Source organism: Salmo salar, chromosome ssa28, assembly GCF_905237065.1.
Source record: "Salmo salar chromosome ssa28, Ssal_v3.1, whole genome shotgun sequence".
NCBI classification, from domain to species: Eukaryota; Metazoa; Chordata; class Actinopteri; order Salmoniformes; family Salmonidae; genus Salmo; species Salmo salar.
Genome location: NC_059469.1, coordinates 8,193,053 through 8,213,027, shown reverse-complemented (window position 1 = coordinate 8,213,027; position 19,975 = coordinate 8,193,053). Strand labels below are relative to the sequence as shown.

Here is a 19,975-nt window from a genome sequence, read left to right as displayed (position 1 = left end):
CCAGAAGCTCTTTTTTGCCGTAAGATACGGTTGCAGAAACATTATGTACAAAATAAGTTACAAATAACGCGAAAAAACCCCCACAATAGCACAATTGGTTGGGCGCCCGTAAAACTGCTGCCATTTCTTCCGGTGCCATTTTATCCCCCAGAATGATATCATGATTTGTATCAAATCACAGGGAATTCTGCCATTACATGTAGCCTACATCGTACAAAAATACCTCTAGCCTAACATTCTCCTGGTCGGGGCACAATTGAAAAAAAGGGCAACTACACACTCCCCCCAAATTGTGTTTGATTGTTCCGAGACCTCAAGAGTGGTCTTCTGATATGGTTTAAGCATTGCTGTAGACTTAAAAACATAACATTTTTGTAGTTTTACATTTATTAATTTTTTTAAACAAAACGTGTGATTAAGAGTGAAAACCTCAACTACAAGCGAAGGAAGAAGAGCACTGGCTGTGCAGCGGCATGTGTACACGCTGTGCAAGAACTCCGGTACACAGCAGGCGGGAGGCAAGACACGTAGCTAGCTAGCACACCGGTAGACCGTGCACTTTGCCCCCGCCTGCCGGGCACTGTTTTCCCGTAGTACTGTTAACGACGGCCAGGGCAGGTGTTCGGCAGCCATTAGCAAACACTGGGTACTAGCAGGAATGCTCACACGCCTTGAATACCTGGAATTGCGGGCCTAAATTACACACTACTGGGCCTGCATGATCTGCTTGAGAAAGGTGCAACTGAGAACTGCAATTCGGAGCATTCCTGCATCTGCAGGAACCCCTCTTTATACTGGTCAATGGTCAATTTTTATGCTAGGACTCCTGTACACAGGTGGGAGGCAGGGGCACTCTAGTACAGTAGTAACACAGCAGAAAGTTGGATGCCAACTGCTGAAAACCCAACAGAAAAAGATGTGGCGCTAGCTAGTCAACACTGGAGTTACTTACCAAGACAGTGAATGTTCCAGAGTGGCCGAGTTACAGTTTTGACTTAAATCTACTTGAAAGTCTATAGCAATACCTGAAAATGGTTGTCTAGCAATGATCAACAACCAATTTCACAGAACTTGAAGAATTTTGAAAATAATAAAAATGGGCAAATGATGCACAATCCATGTGTGGAAAGCTCTTACAGACTTACCAAGAAAGACTCACAGCTCTAAATCGCTGCCAAAGATGCTTCTACAAAGTATTGACTCAGGGGTGTGCATACTTGTAAATTAGATAGATATTTCAGTATTTTATTTTATTTTCAAAATACATGTTTTCACTGTCATTATTGGGTATTGTATATAGATGGGTGAGAAAAAAAAACTACTTAATTTTAAATTCAGGCTGTAACAACAAAATGTGTGGGGTATGAACACTTTCTGAAGGCACTGTATCGAATTAATTTCATTAAATCTAATTTATGGTTCAGCACGAAATTCCAAATGCCTGTATCACAAGAAAATAAAGTTTTTCATGGAGCATTTATGTATTTTTTGACTCGTCTCATTCGCTCGTCCTGTGCTGTGTGTTCCTTCCCATTCTCTCACACAACAGAGATAAAAGATCACTACTTCTTCTCTGAAAAGCCGTTTCATCTCGGTATTTGCATTTGAGGTTTGGTCCAACAGAATAGGTCATATGGACCATGAAACAGAGATATTTTACTGTAATAGATGAGAATGTTAGTGCAGAGCAGACCCTACTAACACTGGAGTATCCATGAACATCGATTCTGGAAAAAGTATTGTAAGTTTGTCGAGCAGTGCAGTGCCACGTATCGCCAGCAGGATTATAGCCATTATTTGCTAGCTTTCTAGTTTGTGTTTTATACATTTGCAATGAACATAAAAATATGCATTTATTGATTTCAACATCTAAGCAAAGTGGACAGGCTAGCATGCTGTTCAAATTTCAAACAGCATAAGTCAGACAGGAGGGTGTGCTCATAAAAGTTCAACTGTTTTGCCTTGTTAGCTAGCAAATAGATCCAAGTTGACTCCAGTTGAAATAAAGATTAGCTGGCTACTCACTAGAACATGGGCTTGAGATTGTTTATGAGATGTGTGTTAATTTTCTATAATGCCTACTATAAGAAGTTGGTCATTATTAGTGAATTATGCATGGTTCTGGTTAAATTTGTAACAAAAAGGGCATTTTCATAGAGACTTGAAAGCCAGATCAGTGATTACAAAAAAGCAGGTAAACCCATTTTGATAGAATTATTAGTGGGTCTTATGGTTGTGGAAGGCCTATATGTAGCCTAGGTATAATTACACAAGCCCTGAATTCATTAGATTATTGCTGGCTGCTTGAAAATGCAGTCTATTGACCTTTAAAAATGGTGCAACAAAGCTTAGAGAAAAATAAAACAGAGATTAAGTTTGAAAAAAACAACAACAATGATTTATTCCAAATCAACCAGCCCTAAATCGCGTGAGCGCGCACACATGCACGACAGGCATGTGCCCAAAAAAGGTTGGTAGGCACAAAGAATGACTCCCCAGCTGGCCTCAGAAGAATGAGAGTGTGTGTGGGTGAGAGCCAGTGGGGAACACACAAGCCATGATGCTCTGTAAAAACACAGTCTATTAATAGTGTGTGGTTTGGGTTTCAGGCTCAAGGTGGGGAAGACACCCCATTCATACCTCTACTAGACCCCTATCACTCCCTCTAGCCCTCAACTATCCCCCTATCCCTCCTTCTACTAGCCCCCTATCACTCCTACTAGCCCCCATCACTCCCACTAGCCCCCCCATCACTCCCACTAGCCCCCCCATCACTCCCACTAGCCCCCCATCACTCCCACTAGCCCTCAACTAGCCTCTATCCCTCCTACTAGCCCCCTATCCCTCCTTCTACTAGCCCCCTATCACTCCCTCTATCCCTCAACTATCCCCCCTATCCCTCCTTCTACTATCCCCCTATCCCTCTACTAGCCCCCTATTCCCCATCACTCCCTCAACTATCCCCCTGTCCCTCTACTAGCCCCCTATCACTCCCTCTCAGCCTCTACAATCCCCCTAACACTACATTGGTTACTGTACCCCTATCACTCCCTCTCTTCTAAGACTAGGCTACCCCTTCGTCCCTATACGCAGAGTCGATATCCACGTAATAAAGAATTCCCCAACTACGCCCACAAATTGGATAAAACAAACATTATTTCCAATTGAGCCCCATTTAAAAAAGGAGCCAACTGCGACGTCCATGTTTTGTTATAGAGAAACAACAAAACATGCTGAAAAGCTGCTGTGTTGTTCAATGAACAGTGCCAGTCAAAAGTTTGGACACACCTACTCATTCAAGGTTTTTTATTCATGGTTATCCCTTCTGAAAAAACCTACACTCGATCCCTCCGATGTCAACAACTACAGACCAGTATCCCTTCTTTCTTTTCTCTCCAAAACTCTTGAACGTGCCGTCCTTGGCCAGCTCTCCTGCTATCTCTCTCAGAATGACCTTCTTGATCCTAATCAGTCAGGTTTCAAGACTGGGCATTCAACTGAGACTGCTCTTCTCTGTGTCACGGAGGCTCTCCGCACTGCTAAAGCTAACTCTCTCTCCTCTGCTCTCATCCTTCTAGACCTATCTGCTGCCTTTGATACTGTGAACCATCAGATCCTCCTCTCCACCCTCTCCGAGTTGGGCATCTCCGGCGCGGCCCACGCTTGGATTGCGTCCTACCTGACAGGTCGCTCCTACCAGGTGGCGTGGCGAGAATCTGTCTCCGCACCATGCGCTCTCACCACTGGTGTCCCCCAGGGCTCTGTTCTAGGCCCTCTCCTATTCTCGCTATACACCAAGTCACTTGGCTCTGTCATATCCTCACATGGTCTCTCCTATCATTGCTATGCAGACGACACACAATTAATCTTCTCCTTTCCCCCTTCTGATAACCAGGCGGGGAATCGCATCTCTGCATGTCTGTCAGACATATCAGTGTGGATGACGGATCACCAGCTCAAGCTGAACCTCGGCAAGACGGAGCTGCTCTTCCTCCCGGGGAAGGACTGCCCGTTCCATGATCTCGCCATCACGGTTGACAACTCCCTTGTGTCCTCCTCCCAGAGTGCTAAGAACCTTGGCGTGATCCTGGACAACACCCTGTCGTTCTCCACTAACATCAAGGCGGTGACCCGATCCTGTAGGTTCATGCTCTACAACATTCGCAGAGTACGACCCTGCCTCACACAGGAAGCGGCGCAGGTCCTAATCCAGGCACTTGTCATCTCCCGTCTGGATTTCTGCAACTCGCTGTTGGCTGGGCTCCCTGCCTGTGCCATTAAACCCCTGCAACTCATCCAGAACGCCGCAGCCCGTCTGGTGTTCAACCTTCCCAAGTTCTCTCACGTCACCCCGCTCCTCCGCTCTCTCCACTGGCTTCCAGTTGAAGCTCGCATCCGCTACAAGACCATGGTGATTGCCTACGGAGCTGTGAAGGGAACGGCACCTCCGTACCTTCAGGCTCTGATCAGGCCCTACACCCAAACAAGGGCACTGCGTTCATCCACCACTGGCCTGCTGGCCCCCCTACCTCTGAGGAAGCACAGTTCCCGCTCAGCCCAGTCAAAACTGTTCGCTGCTCTGGCACCCCAATGGTGGAACAAGCTCCCTCACGACGCCAGGACAGCGGAGTCAATCACCACCTTCCGGAGACACCTGAAACCCCACCTCTTTAAGGAATACCTAGGATAGGATAAAGTAATCCTTCTAACCCCCCCCTTAAAAGATTTAGATGCACTATTGTAAAGTGGTTGTTCCACTGGATATCATAAGGTGAATGCACCATTTTGTAAGTCGCTCTGGATAAGAGCGTCTGCTAAATGACTTAAATGTAAATGTTATCATTTCATAGTTTTGATGTCTGCACTATTATTCTACAATGAAGAGTAAAAAGAAAGAAAAACCCTTGAATGAGTAGGCGTGTCCAAACTTTTGAGTGGTACTGTACATGTAGCCAGGTGAAAAATCCTGACTTCTGGTTCACAATGCTCCCAGGTAGGGAAACAGAGCCTGTGAGAAGAGCCCTGTGGCTTCAGGCTATTAGGCGTGGGAACACGGTGTCCAAGTAGGCTACACGTAGCTATGTGTGTGGAAAACATTTCATCACATGCAAGACATTTAACTTGTTTAGTACATTCCGTTTGTAACTCCACTCACTTCTTGTAGCTGTACAGTCTGTTTGTTCGTGTTGGTAGCTAGCTAGCATTCACTCAATTGGCTGCTAGCCAATGGGGTAACCTAGGTAACCACAGACTTGTTTTCCCCACAGGCAGGCAGTGATATTCTAATACCGACTGGGTCTATATCAATGTGTGTGTGTGTGTGTGTGTGTGTGTTTGTACAGAAGGTCTGTCATGTTAGGCAGTACAACTCTAAAATAAAACAAACTCACTTCTGTTGCCTAGCAACCAAACATGCAGTCTAGGCTTCATTCAGCTACCTCACACAGGCACTCAAAAAATGGGAGCAGTGTGTGTGCGCGCGCATGCGTTAGAGAGGAGGAACTAGTTACATTGCCCAGCCTGAAACGGCAGGGAATCACAAAGCTCCAGCTTCCTTCTTAGTATCCCCTTTATTCTCCTGTGGCATTTGGATGGAGTCCCACACACACACACAAAAAGTGCCATAGGTGTTATTGCGACACATACACACCAGCTCAGGGACGAAACCACAGACTCTCGACCACTCAACCCTCGAAACTGATGTCGCCCAACTTAAAACCACAAGCCGAAACCAGGTCTCAGATCTCCCACAGCCACACATGGTTGTCAAGAACCACTGGCTCAGCAGAGGGAAGTGGAGGCCAGTGATTACATAACTCTAATGAGCGCAGAGTACAGCTCTGTGGTCACACACATTCGTGACTTTTCCAACTGTTCACAGATCCATTTAGAGTATTCCATTAGGCTTGCAAGAAAGGAATCTCTCTGTACTTGTGCACGTGACATTACAACCTATTTGAATTCAATCATTTTTTGACAGAACCCCTTTTGATTTGATCAAAACTTTCCATAAATATTTCCCCATTGTATAAGTGCTCAGAAAGTGACTTTTTGCATTCCCCACCATGAGAGTCAAGTCTTCATCAAAAGATTTAAAAAAAAACAGTTGAGATTGATATTTAAAAGTTTACAAAACAGGGTTGTCATTTGATCATTTCTGGAGATTGCTCTTTCTGATATTTCTTAAAGCATTTTGGGGGATTTGTGTGTATTGGTAGGTATATACTGCACTGTTGGCGCTAGAAACATAAGCATTTCGCTGCACCTGCGATAACATGTGCTAATTACACTACATGACCAAAAGTATGTGGACACCTGCTCGTCGAACATCTCATTCCAAAATGATGGGTATTAATATGGAGTTGGTCCCCCCGTTTGCTGCTATAACAGCCTCCACTCTTCTGGGAAGGCTTTCCACTAGATGTTGGAACACTGCTGCGGGGACGTGCTTCCATTCAAACACAAGAGCATTAGTGAGGTCGGGCGCTGATGTTGGGCTATTAGGCCTGGCTCGCAGTCGGCATTCTGATTCATCCCAAAGGTGTTCGATGGGGTTGAGGTCAGGGCTCTGTGCAGGCCAGTCAAGTTCTTCCACACCGTTCTCAACAAACCATTTCTGTATGGAGCTTGCTTTGTGCACAGGGGCATTGTCATGCTGAAACCCAAACTGTTGCAACAACGTTTGAAGCACAGATTCATCTAGAATGTCATTGTAAGATTACCCTTCACTTGAACTAAGGGGCCTAGCCCGAACCATGAAAAACAGCCCCAGACCATTATTCATCCTCCAACAAACTTTACAGTTGTCACTATGCATTGGGGCAGGTAGCGTTCTCCTGGCATCCGCCAAACCCAGATTCGTCCATCAGGCTACCTGATGGTGAAGCGTGATTCATCACTTTAGAGAAAGCGTTCCCGCTGCTCCAGAGTCCAATGGCGGTGAGCTTTACACCACCCCAGCCGACACTTGGCACTGCGCATGGTGATCTTAGGCTTGTGTTCTTTGGCAGTTCTTAAGCTGACGTTGCTTCCAGAAGCAGTTTGGAACTTGGTAGTGAGTGTTATAACCGAGGACAGGCGATTTTTATGAGCTAGGCGCTTCAGCACTCACCGGTCCCATTCTGTGAGCTTGTGCGGCCTACCACTTCGTGGCTGAGACGTTTTTGCTTCTAGACGTTTCCACTTCACAATAACAGCACTTACAGTTGACCGGGGCAGCTCTAGCAGTGCAGACATTTGATTAACTAAGTTGTTGGAAAGGTGGCATCCTATGACAGTAGCGGACGTGGCTGTCCCAAATCAACTCCTCAAACCGTAGTACCTAGCCCCTAAACAAAAAAGATTGGATAAATGTAACAAAAACGTATGATAATCATTAGGTAGGATGGTTGGATTTGTAAGCATTAAGACAATTGCTTCAGCTTGCCATCAGAATGGGTGGAAACCTATCCAGTCCATTCAGATCTACATCCCAGCACACCTGATATAGCTAACAGAGATCTTGATGAATTGATTAGTTTAACATCACGCCTGTTAGTGCTGGGCTGGAACTAAAGCCTGCTGAAACTGTAGCTCTCCAGGACCAGGGGAGGAAACAAGTATTGTTACCTGTCCAATAAGAAATACAAAGACTTGTTCCAAAATATTTTTGTGCAGATGTAACCGGTGTGAAATGGCTAACGAATAAGCAGTGCGCGCGAGTAGCATTTAAATCTGTGACATCACCCACTCTGAAAACTTGAGGTAGTTTCCTTTGCTATGCAAGGGCCGTGGCTTTTGTGAAGCAATCGGTAACGATGCTTCGTGGGTGACTACTGGGGCAAGGAGAGGGACAGAAGCAAGCCTGTCACACCATCTGAACACGATCCTGTACTGAACCTCGCACTCCACTTCCCTCGTAGTGATGGGAGAAAGAAATCTAGTTTTAACTGCATCAAATGTCATAGCTTGTTCTCCATCTTTTTAAATAGGGAGCCAATTTGTTTTTAGCACTTTTTTCCATGACTGATCAAAACTATTTTTCTCATGGCTCCCTCATCCATCAGCAGCAGAAATATCTTAGGAACATCGAATCGCAACGCATACACTGAACAAAAATAGAAAACGCAACATGTAGTGTTGTTCCCATGTTTCATGAGCTGAAACAAAAGATCCAGAAGTGTTCCATACACACAAAAAGCTTATTTTGCTCAAATTCGTTTACATCTCTGTGAGCATTTCTCCTCTGCCAAGATAATCCAATAACCTGACAGGTGTGGCATATCAAGAAACTGATTAAGCTTATGGTACAGAAATTAACATAAAATTCTCAGGCAACACCTCTGGTGGACATTCCTGCAGTGAAATGCCCTCTCCCTCAACTTGAGACATCTGTGGCATTATGTTGTGACAACTGCACATTTTGGTGGCCTTTTGTCACCAGCACAAGGCACACCTGTGTAATGATCACGCGGTTTAGAGAATTGGGCAGTACGTCCAACCGGCCTCACAACCGCAGACCACGTGTCACCACGCCAGCCTGGGTCCTCCACATCAAATCTAATTTTATTGGCCACATATTTAGCAGATGTTACTGCGGGTGTAGCGAAACGCATCCAGCTTCTTCCCCTGCGGGATCAGTGGGAAAATGCTCACCGTCGATGGCCACAGAGATGCCATGACGAAAACCTGAGGCCCATTGTCGTGCCATTCATCCACCACCATCACCTCATGTTTCAGCATGATAATGCACAACCATGTCACAAGGATCTGAACACAACTCCTGGAATGTGAAAATGTCCCAGTTCTTCCATGGCCTGCATACTCACCAGACATGTCACCCATTGAGAATGTTTGGGGTGCTCTGGATTGGCATGTACAACAGCATGTCCCTGTTCCCGCCAATATCCAGCAACTTTGCACAGCCATTGAAGAGTGGGACAACTTTCTACAGGCCACAATCAACAGCCTGATCAACTCTATGCAAATGAGATGTGTCACGTTGCATGAGGCAAACAGTGGTCACACAAGACACTGACTGGTTTTCTGATCCACACCCATACTTTGAGGTATTCTATGACCAACAGATGCATATCTGTATTCCCAATCATGTGAAATCCATAGATTGGGCATATTGAATTAATTTAAAATGACTGATTTCCTTATATGAAATGTAACTCAGTATAAAATCTTAGAAATGTTGCATTTATAGTTTTGTTCAGTGTAAAATCGTGAGAATCGCAATAGATGTAAAAAAAAAAAAATATTCACAAAAATCTAACTTTTAATTAAAGTAAAATAATTGAAACAAATAAATTAACATTAAACAAATATTTCTCTAATATATGTGCACCACAATTATTGGCATCCCTTCATTCAATACTTTGTGCAACCTGCCTTTGCCAAGATAACTCAGAGCTGTTTTCTCCTGTAATGGGTAAGGAGGATAGACTATGATGAGACTATTCCTCCATACAGAATCTCTCCAGATTCTGAGGTCCACGCTTGTGGACTCTCCTCTTCGGCTCATCCCACAGGTTTTCTATGGGGTTTAGATCAGGGGACTGGGATGGCCATGGCAAAACATTGATTCTGTGGTCAGTGAACCATTTTTGTGTTTATGTTGAGGTGTGCTTTGGTTCATTGTCCTGCTGGAAGATCCAACCAAAGCCCAGTTAAAGCTTCCTAGCAGAGGCAGTCAGGTTTTGATTTTATATCTGCTGGTACTTTGGAGTCCATGATATTATGTATCCTAACAAGTTGTCCAGGTCCTTTGGAAGAAAAACAGGCCCACAGCAAAGATAAACCACCATACTTCAGTGGGGATGAGGTACTTTTCTGCATGGATATCTTTCTGTCTATGCCAAACCCACTACTGTGTTTGTTTCCAAAAAGCTCAATTTTGGTCTCATCTGACCATAGAACCCGGTCCCATTGAAAGTTCCAGTAATGTCTGGCAAACTGTAGGAGCTTGAGTGTTGTTTGATGACAGCCAAGGCTTTTTTATGGCAACCCTCCCAAACAACTTGTTGTTACGTAGGTGGCGTCTGACCGTAGTTTTGGAGACTCTCTGACCCCAAGACCCAACTAACGTCTGCAATTCTCCAGCTGTGATCCTTGGAGATTTTTTGGCCACTAACTATCCTCCTCACTGTGCATGGGGTCAATATAGACACACGTCCTCTTCCAGGCTGATTGTTAACATCTCCAGGTGCTTTAAACTTGTTAATTATTGCCCTGATAGTGGAAATGGGCATTTTCAAATGTTGAGCTATTTTTTCATAGCCATTTCCTGATTTGTGCAACTCAACAACCTTTTGGTCGCACATCATTACTGTATGCTCAGGTCTTTCCCATAGTGATGGATGAACTTGGCCTGTATGTCACCTCATATTTATACCCCAGTGAAACAGGAAGTCAAGGCATACCACTTACGTATTCCTAATCCCTCAGGTGACCTTAAAAATGTAAAATATGAATGGGAATATACTTCAGTTAGATTTTACTCACAAGAATTTCTAGGGGTGCTAGTAATTGTGGCACACATGTTTGAGAAAAATATTTATTTTACATTTTTTTTTTTTCAATCATTTTACTTCAAATTAAAAGGTTTGATTTTGTGTGAATATTTTGAATGAAAGACCAAGAGGATAAACAGCAAAGAAATGTTTTTTTTGCAGCTTGTTTTGCTCATATTTACCAAGGGTGCCAATATAAGCACTGTATCTAAAAGCATAATTGAGAAAAAATGAATCAAAGTTGGCCTCCTTTAAGACTCCATGTTTCATTTGTAGATGCTACAAAGCAGAAATTGCTGTCATATTAAGCTTGTCCGCTTGCTCTGTAGTATGAGTAGTATTTTAATGTCAATTAAAAAAAAATCATTATGTACATTATGAATATTGACAAAATTAAACATGAATATTCTAAATAAGAAATATACCTATCAGTCTTCTAGTAGTAATACAGATAGGGATGTGTAAATGACAAGGTTCTGTCTAAGTTAACAATATTGCACCTAGTGTCACTACTCTGTGTGTGTGTTCCACGTCATGTAACCATGATTGTGTTCCGACCTCAGCTGCACGCTCAGTGTAAACAAGTATGTATACCGGTAGGGTCAGTATCTTCTGGCAAGGTGAATGGGACAACATCGGGAGTCTGTTGGTTTGACTCCCTGCGTTGTGCATCGTTCTGGTGTGGCGACGAAAAATAACCCTACCACAATATAGCCGGCTACTAGGACCCCTGGGGGTACTTAGCCTAGCCACAGGGAGTACTTAAGACAATATGCTTACTACGGGTAAAAAGAACATGACTTCGGGTAGAGCAGAATTCAGTTGGTGGCAAATTTACAGTAACCGAAAAAGGTTAGAAACCACTGGATTATATAATTAACTGTGCTAATATTACGATTGATCAGATTAGGTCATTTTTGGCACGTGCGGATGTTTGTTGGTTGCGTTAAAACTGACAACAAACCAAACGCCACATTTAGCTAGATAGCTGACGTTAGTTAGAAAGGTGTCACCTAAAAAAAAAATAAGCGGCTATCTATTTAGCTAAATAGTTGGCAAAATAATGACATTTCCCTGCCCACGCACAGTATTTGAAAACAAGTGATGTACCTTTTAGACGACGTTGACAGTCAAAAGCATATAACTAACGTTAAACGTTAGCTGCAATTCAAAATAACGTCACACAAATTCATGTTCATGCGAGAATCAATCACTGGTGACGATAACGTCAGCTACAGTTGTAAGCTAGTTAAATGCGAATAGGCCATGCTAGGCTAACGTTAGCAAGCTAGCCAACACAACGACTGCCCCCTAGCTAAACCTCTTCATTTATACTTACGTTTCCAACTGTAAAACGAATGTAGATGTTTTTTTAGGTCCCTGAGTAATGGGTATCGTCGTGGTGATATATTGTTTTGTTTCCTTACTTGACAAAACAAAATATGCGAGTTTGGCCTCAGATGAGCGGCGATAATTCCTTTCTCGGCGGTTCCCTGCTTGGATGGCGTAGGTTTTTACGCATGTTTGACACCAAATAGGTTTCTCACATCAACAAAAAAAAACTGTTCAGTACGTTTCTACACAAATATGGACAGTAAGAATTGGTTATAATAGACAACACAGGCGATTCTCGCACTTTCGTCCTTTGGGTGCTGAACAAGAGGAGGTGCTATTTTTGGTACTTGTTCGGTGATTGGTCAAGAATTATCGAGGGTGCTAACATTGATTGATTGAAATCGCTTTCAATCAGCTCTGCCCCCGTTGAAATCTGCCGTTTCATTGGTTGATGTGTAACCGTCTAACGTTTGTCAAAGGTGCGCTCGTTTTCCCCAATGGCATGTCCCGACATCAGCAGATGAGCTCAGGGTTTGAAAGTCAGTTAAAACAAAAAAATGAGTGTTTAGTTTTAGACAATGATGTGATCTTCCCATACTTCAAAAGATGTACAACTAGATGATTCAAAACACCTAAGATACACATAGGAGAGAGGGAGTGACAGTAAAGAAATATAGAACATTTCATTGATCTTGGAAAGTCAGTTTAGAAACAAGATCTTATTTACAATGACAGCCTACACCAGCCAAACCCAGACAACACTGGGCCAGTTGTGCACTGCTCTATGGGACTCCCAATCACAGTGAGTTGTAATACAGCCTGGATTTGAACCAGGGTGTCTGTAGTGATGTCTCTAACACCAGAATGCAGTGCCTTAGACCACTGCGCCACTCAGGAGCCCCAAAGAAAAAGAAAGGAGAGGGAGAGAGAAGAGTTATAGAGAGTAGGATGCGGGAGGTCAACAATAGATGGTGCAGACAGACAGTCTGGGGTCTTTAGTGTGAATATCAGCAATTACTCCTCCCTGTAAGACCAGGGGAGCTTGTTTTCATGTAGTGTTTCTTTGTGTTTTTCAGCAGTATTAATCTCAGTCTTATTAATGGCCAACTCATCAGATATCACAGCAGCTTTCCCTGAGGCCAACAAGTGTTATGACACACAGCCACAGGCCTGAGTGAGTGAGTGAGTGAGTGAGTGAGTGAGTGAGTGAGTGAGTGAGTGAGTGAGTGAGTGAGTGAGGAGTGAGTGAGTAGAGTGAGTGAGTAGAGTGAGTGAGTGAGTAGAGTGGGTATTTTCATTTGCTAAAATGCAGGATTAGCGTGGGTAGAATTCTATCATTTTTCTCTGATCTCAGGATGTTCAATCTCAGTTTACCTCCCTGAACAAACACAAACACACGCAGGCTCTGTCTGGTCAGCTTGGAGGTTAGGGGTGTGTGTGTGTGTGTGTGTGTGTGTGTGTGTGTGTGTGTGTGTGTGTGTGTGTGTGTGTGTGTGTGTGTGTGTGTGTGTGTGTGTGTGTGTGTGTGTGTGTGTGTGTGTGTGTGTGTGTGTGTGAAAGAAACCAGGGCTAGGGGGTCAGGGGCTGTGTTGCTCTGGCCCCTTCAGGGGATTTAGAGTCTTATAGCAGCGGATCAGAATCCTAAATTAAAAACTGTCCTGTCTAATCTGCAGGGAGAAAATAGTGTGACACACACACACACTGAAATCTGAGCACTGATAAACTGTGATCAGTGATTGTGTCCTTGGCCGGATGAAAGAAAGAGGAAGAGAGGGAGGGAGGGAAGAATGAAGGATAGGTAAGGGACACAGATTTACACTCTCATTTTCAGTCCAGAAATCAGATATCTATGTCACATCATCACTACAATATTTTTGTTGTTCATTCGCAGTTAACACATTTTACAGAGTTTATATACACACACACACACACACACACACACACACACACACACACACACACACACACACACACACACACACACACACACACACACACACTCTTACACACATATTTGATTGCACAGTGAAACATTGGTAATAGAAATGTCACAAATATGTCAAAGTTCTAACAATTGCTTGGTGGCTAGCCCCTTTAAACAATGTTCTGTAAGCTTTACATTGCAACCTGCCCCCACCTGGCTCCAATATTTTTTGGGTGGCCCTGGACTCAGCCATGGAGTCTTTAATTCATTAATTTAAATGTATTCATAGAAATTACTGGTCAGTTTTCATTTCATCAATTGAATTTCAATTAACTTCCTGAATTAAAAAAACATCCGTCTGGGTTGCCCCCCCTTGGGTTGTGCCGTGGTGGAGATCTTTGTGGGCTATACTCGGCCTTGTCTCAGGATGGTAAGTTGGTGGTTGAAGATATCCCTCTAGTGGTGTGGGGGCTGTGCTTTGGCAAAGTGGGTGGGGTTATATCCTGCCTGTTTGGCCCTGTCTGGGGGTATTGTTGGGTGGGGCCACAGTGTCTCCCAACCCCTCCTGTCTCAGCCTCCAGTATTTATGCTGCAGTAGTTTATGTGTCGGGGGGCTAGGGTCAGTCTGTTATATCTGGAGTATTTGTCCTGTCTTATCCGGTGTCCTGTGTGAATTTAAGTATGCTCTCTCTAATTCTCTCTTTCTTTCTCTTTTTCTTGCTTTCTTTCCTTCTCTCTCTCGGAGGACCTGAGCCCTAGAACCATGCCTCAGGACTACCTGGCCTGATGACTCCTTACTGTCCCCAGTCCACCTGGCCGTGCTGCTGCTCCAGTTTCAACTGTTCTGCCTGCGGCTATGGAACCCTGGCCTGTTCACCGGACGTGCTACCTGTCCCAGACCTGCTGTTCTCAACTCTCTAGAGACAGCAGGAGTGGTAGAGATAATCTGAATGATCGGCTATGAAAAGCCAACTGACATTTACTCCTGAGGTGCTGACCTGTTGCACCCTCGACAACCATTGTGATTATTATTATTTGACCCTGCTGGTCATCTATGAACATTTGAACATGTTCTGTTATAATCTCCACCCGACACAGCCAGAAGAGGACTGGCCACCCCTCATAGCCTGGTTCCTCTCTAGGTTTCTTCCTAGGTTCTGGCCTTTCTAGGGAGTTTTTCCTAGCCACTGTGCTTCTACACCTGCATTGCTTGCTGTTTGGGGTTTTAGGCTGGGTTTCTGTACAGCCCTTTGAGATATCAGCTGACGTAAGAAGGGCTTTATAAATACATTTGATTTGATTTGATCAGTGGCCGAAAGTCCCATTAGGTGGCGCACAATTGGCTCAGCGTCGTCCAGATTAGGGGATGGTTTGGCCAGGGGGCTTTACTTAGGGGAGGGTTTGGCCAGAGGGCTTTACTTGGCTCATTGCGCTCAAGAGACTCCTTGTGGCGGGCCAGGCGCCTGCAAGCTGACTTCGGTTGTCAGTTGAACAGTGTTAACTCCGACACATTGGTGCAGCTGGCTTCCGGGTTAAGCGAGCGAGTGTTAAGAAGCCGCGCGGCTTGGCAGGTAATGTTTCGGAGGACGCATGACTCAACCTTTGCCTCTCCCTAGCCCGTTGAGGAGTTGCAGGGATGAGACAAGCTTGTAATTGGATCGCATTTGGATATTTCTTTTGTTTTAACCATTTAACTAGGCAAGTCAGGTAAGAACAAATTCTTATCTACAATGACAGCCTACACCAGCCAAACCCGGGCGATGCTGGGCCAATTGTGCGCCGCCCTATGGGACTCCCAATCACGGCCGGTTGTGACACAGCCTGGATCCGAACCAATGTGCCTGGAGTGATGCCTTAAGCACTGAGATGCAGTGCCTTAGACCGCTGTGCCATTCTGGAGCACCATATCATGAAATTGGGGAGAAAAAGGGGGTTAAATTACAACAACAACAAAAAATATATATACAGTACCAGTCAAAACTTTGGACACACTTACTCATTCAAGGGTTTTTCTTTATTTTTACTATTTTCTACATTGTAGAACGATAGTGAAAACATCAAAACTATGAAATAACACATATGGACTCATGTAGTAACAAATAAGGTGTTAATCAAATCAAAATATATTTTAGATTTGAGATTCTTCAAAGTAGCCACCCTTTGCCTTGATGACAGCTTTGCACACTCTTGGCATTCTCTCAACCAGTTTCACCTGGGATGCTTTTCCAACAGTCTTGAAGGAATTCCCACATATGCGGAACACTTGTTGGCTGCTTTTCCTTCACTCTGTGGTCCAACTCATCCCAAACCATCTCAATTGGGTTTCGGTCGGGTGATTATGGAGGCCAGGTCATCAGATGCAGCACTCCATCACTCTCCTTCTTGGTCAAATAGCCCTTACACGGCCTGGAGGTGTGTTTTGGGTCATTGTCCTGTTGAAAAACAAATGATAGTCCCAGTAAGCACAAACCAGATGAGATGGCATATCGTTGAAGAATACTCTGGTAGTCATGCTGGTTAAGTGGCCTTGAATTCTAAATAAATCACAGACAGTGTCACTAGCAAAGCACCCCCACACCATCCCACCTCCTCTTCCATGCTTCACGGTGGGAACCACACGTGGCGATCATCCATTCACCTACTCTGCATCTCACCTAGACACAGCCATTGGAACCAAAAATCTCTTATTTGGACTCATCAGACCAAAGGACTGATTTCCACCAGTCTAATGTCCATTGCTTGTGTTTCTTGGCCCATGCAAGTCTCTTCTTAATATTGGTGTCCTTTAGTAGTGGTTTCTTTGCAGTAATTCAACAATGAAGGCCTGGTTCACGCAGTCTAATCTGAAAAGTTGATGTTGAGATGTGTCTGTTACTTTAACTCTTTGAAGCATTTATTTTGCCTGCAATCTGAGGTGCAGTTAACTCTAATGAACTTATCCTCTGCAGCAGAGGTAACTCTGCATCTTCCTTTCCTGTGGTGGTCCTCATGAGAGCCAGTTTCATCATAGAAGTTGATGGTTTTTGCGACTGCGCTTGAAGAAACTTTCGAAGTCCTTGAAATGTTCCGCATTGACTGACCTTCATGTGTTAAAATAATGATGGACTGCCGTTTCTCTTTGCTTATTTGAGCTGTTCTTGCCATAACATGGACTTGGTCTTTTACCACATAGGCCTATCTTCTGTACACCACCCCTACCTTGTCGCAACAGAACTGATGGCTCAAACGCATTAAGAAGGAAAGAAATCCCACAAATTAACTTTTAACAAGGCACACCTGTTAATTGAAATGCATTCCAGGTGACTACCTCATGAAGCTGGTTGAGAGAATGCCAAGAGTGTGCCAAACTGTCATCAAGGCAAAGGGTGGCTACTTTGAAGAATCTAAAATCTAAAGTATATTTTGATTTGTTTAACACTTTTTTGGTTACTACGTGATTCCATATGTGTCATTTCATAGTGTTGATGTCTTCACTATTATTCTACAATGTATAAAATAGTAAAAATAAAGAAAACCCCTTGAATGAGTAGTCTCGTCCATATATGTATATAGTCTTAATTCATTCCTACTTAGATTTGTGTTTATTGGGTATATGTTGTGTAATTTGTTAGATATTACTTGTTAGATATTACTGCATTGTCGGAGATAGAAGCACAAGCATTTCGCTACACCCGCAATAACATCTGCTAATCACGTGTATGTGACCAATAAAATTTGATTTGATTTAAAATAAGATGTGTAGGCTACTAGACTGCGGCAATGGGACAAAGAACAAAGATTTGGGAAGACTGGGTTGGGGCTGGTTGTGATATATGCTTCCCTCTGGTGGAGAAGTACAGATCACACGCAGTTTGCGTTGTTATGATTATGAAACAGTCGTTTCATACAGTACTTTCATTACGACAAATGCACAATGGAAAAAGTCACTAACATCTGCAACAGCAAAACAATGTTTCCTTTTAACCTTTTAAGTAAACCTTTTAACATATTTCCAACGGGTAGAGAGACCCTCTGCTAGTCAGTTGCTTGTTTACCAGTAGGGTGTACTCTTGAGCAGCTATCCCCAACAGGTTAAAGCACTATTTGAACACGTACAACGCAAATATCGGGCATCTTTCTAGAGCTTCGATTTTCCGACCTGATGATCACTGACGGAATGATTTGACCTCGTTTTTTCCGGAGTTCCCAGCTGTCTTGTGGTGCGTTCAAGACAACTGGGAATTCGGAAAAATACTAGGTCAAGTCATGACGTCAGTTATCCTCAGGTCGGAAAGTCGGAGCTCTAGAGGCCCGAGTTCTCGAGTTAGAATTCCGACTTGGATGACCGTTCAAAACAATTTTCACCGTCGCAGCTTGTTCACAGTTGTCTTGAGTGCACTGAAGTCGGGGGTCAGAGATTTCCGAGTTCCAAGTTGTTTTGAACTCGGCATTGAAAACATCATAAATACAGAGATGACACCACATATCAATTATGTATTATGCCTCGTTCAAAACAACTGGGGGAAAAAAATAGTTCTGACTGGGAAAAATATTTTTGAACGGTCACCCAACTCGGAATTTCAAGTCGGAAACAACATCTTTCTCAGATCCGACTTTCCGACCTCAAGATCACTGACATCATGATCTGACCTATTTTTTTCCCGAGTTTCCAGTTGTCTTGAAAGCGCCAATAAACCCTGAATTTCTGATGCTATGTATTGGCCAATGAGAGACTTTGAAGCCACTTGGTCGGCCATATTAGCACTTCTCAGGCTCTCCAACCCGGTTCCTGGAGAGCTACCAACATATTTTAATTCCAAAACGTATCTAGCGCAACTGATTCTAATAATTAGCTGGTTGATAAAATGAACCAGGTTAGTTACAGCTGAGGTTGGAGCGAAAACATATAGGAGGGTGTTTAGCTGTCCGGGAACAGGATTAGACAGCCCTGCTCAGAAGAAGCAGTCTCCATAGGAATGAATGGAAATCTACAGCATTGCGCAAGAAATATAAGTGAAATATGCAATTCAATTACATGTATTACAAAATTACATGTATTTAGGTATTATTAAGTATTATTTTGTTGTAGTGGCCACAATAACATTAGAACAATTATAATTGAAGGAAAATTGTTTTATATTTTTTTATGTTTATGTTTAGCTCACATAATATTATTTTAAATGTAAGCATTAAAGTGTCTGTAATATCATAAACGTGGCAAAAATGAATGTAGACATTAATAAATGCATTTCTATAGTTCCCAATATATTTTTCTCAACGGTGGGGGAGTTCCAAGATGGAGTCTCGGTGACTTCAAAACAGCACTCCTTGTCATTGATCCTGTGTATATATAAATCATTGGTTGTGCTTTTCTTCTCCGCCGTTCGATAAGCGGGATCAGTTAAAAATTCTCTGCTCCAGGTGAGGCTCGAACTCACAACCTCGGCATAGCTCAACTGAAATACTGCTGTATAAGTACCGCGCGCTAACCGATTGCGCCACTGGAGCCCCAATATTGCCGACTAGGAATTCCGTTGAAGAATGTCATGTTTGTTTATTAGGTAGACGATTTTTTTCTTTTCTTTTTTCATTTTCTCCATCCAACCGAGTAGCTTGCAGCTAATTGTGTCGCTGACAATAACCGATTGCGACGTTATGCAGTGAAATCACTGGAAGGGAGGAACAAGGGAGGATAGGAAAAAAGGAAAAAGAGGAGGATACAGGAGAATGCTGGGTCAGATAAGATACGAGGCTAATGGGAAATAAAAGTGACAAACATGAACAATTAGCTAATAATATTCTAAATATTATTCCTAAATATCTCAGTATCTGTGGAATAACAGGGACCAACTTGACACCTGAGGCGCAGACTTGGATCAGGCCTCATTGCTCCCATCCTTGGGCCTTCCTCCTTGAGACCAACCATCACCACAAGGCCAACACACACTAAACAGACTGTAGGGACAGAGTGAATTCTGTGTATTGTATTAGGCTATTGTTTATTTGCAAGTGTCCTGGGGCAAAGATTATTCTCATAGCTAACCGTATTTCCCTTATTCATCTGTGGTTGTGGGGTTCTTATTGAAATTCCTCTGTGAAAAATAGATATTGTATTGTAGGCCTACTGTCTGTGTCCCATTGTGTAGTCTATAGCTTTCACTGGCCGTCACAATGGAGTTAGTTTATGTGTGACTAAAAGACTGGAACAGTCTGTCATTAATTCTGTGTTTTTGAAGGCTAG

The 19,975-nt window shown here is 43.4% G+C and overlaps 1 protein-coding gene and 1 non-coding gene across 4 annotated transcripts in view; both read right to left on the bottom strand.

Moving 5' to 3' along the window:
• The window catches only part of LOC106589410 (protein phosphatase 1B), a 37,542-nt gene extending 25,355 nt beyond the window's left edge, over positions 1 to 12,187 (bottom strand). For 2 of the 3 annotated variants that reach the window (XM_014179367.2, XM_014179368.2), the window contains exon 1: positions 11,836 to 12,187. The gene's annotated coding sequence lies outside the window, so the exon portion shown is untranslated. The remainder of the gene's footprint in view (positions 1 to 11,835) is intronic. The other variant, XM_014179371.2, reaches the window with a different exon arrangement.
• A 6,960-nt stretch (positions 12,188 to 19,147) lies between these two features.
• Positions 19,148 to 19,242, bottom strand: trnai-uau (transfer RNA isoleucine (anticodon UAU)). The gene is made up of 2 exons: positions 19,205 to 19,242; positions 19,148 to 19,183 (listed from the first exon to the last, which is right to left on the bottom strand). It is a non-coding gene; the product is annotated as a tRNA-Ile (tRNA).
• Positions 19,243 to 19,975: the final 733 nt, after the last annotated feature.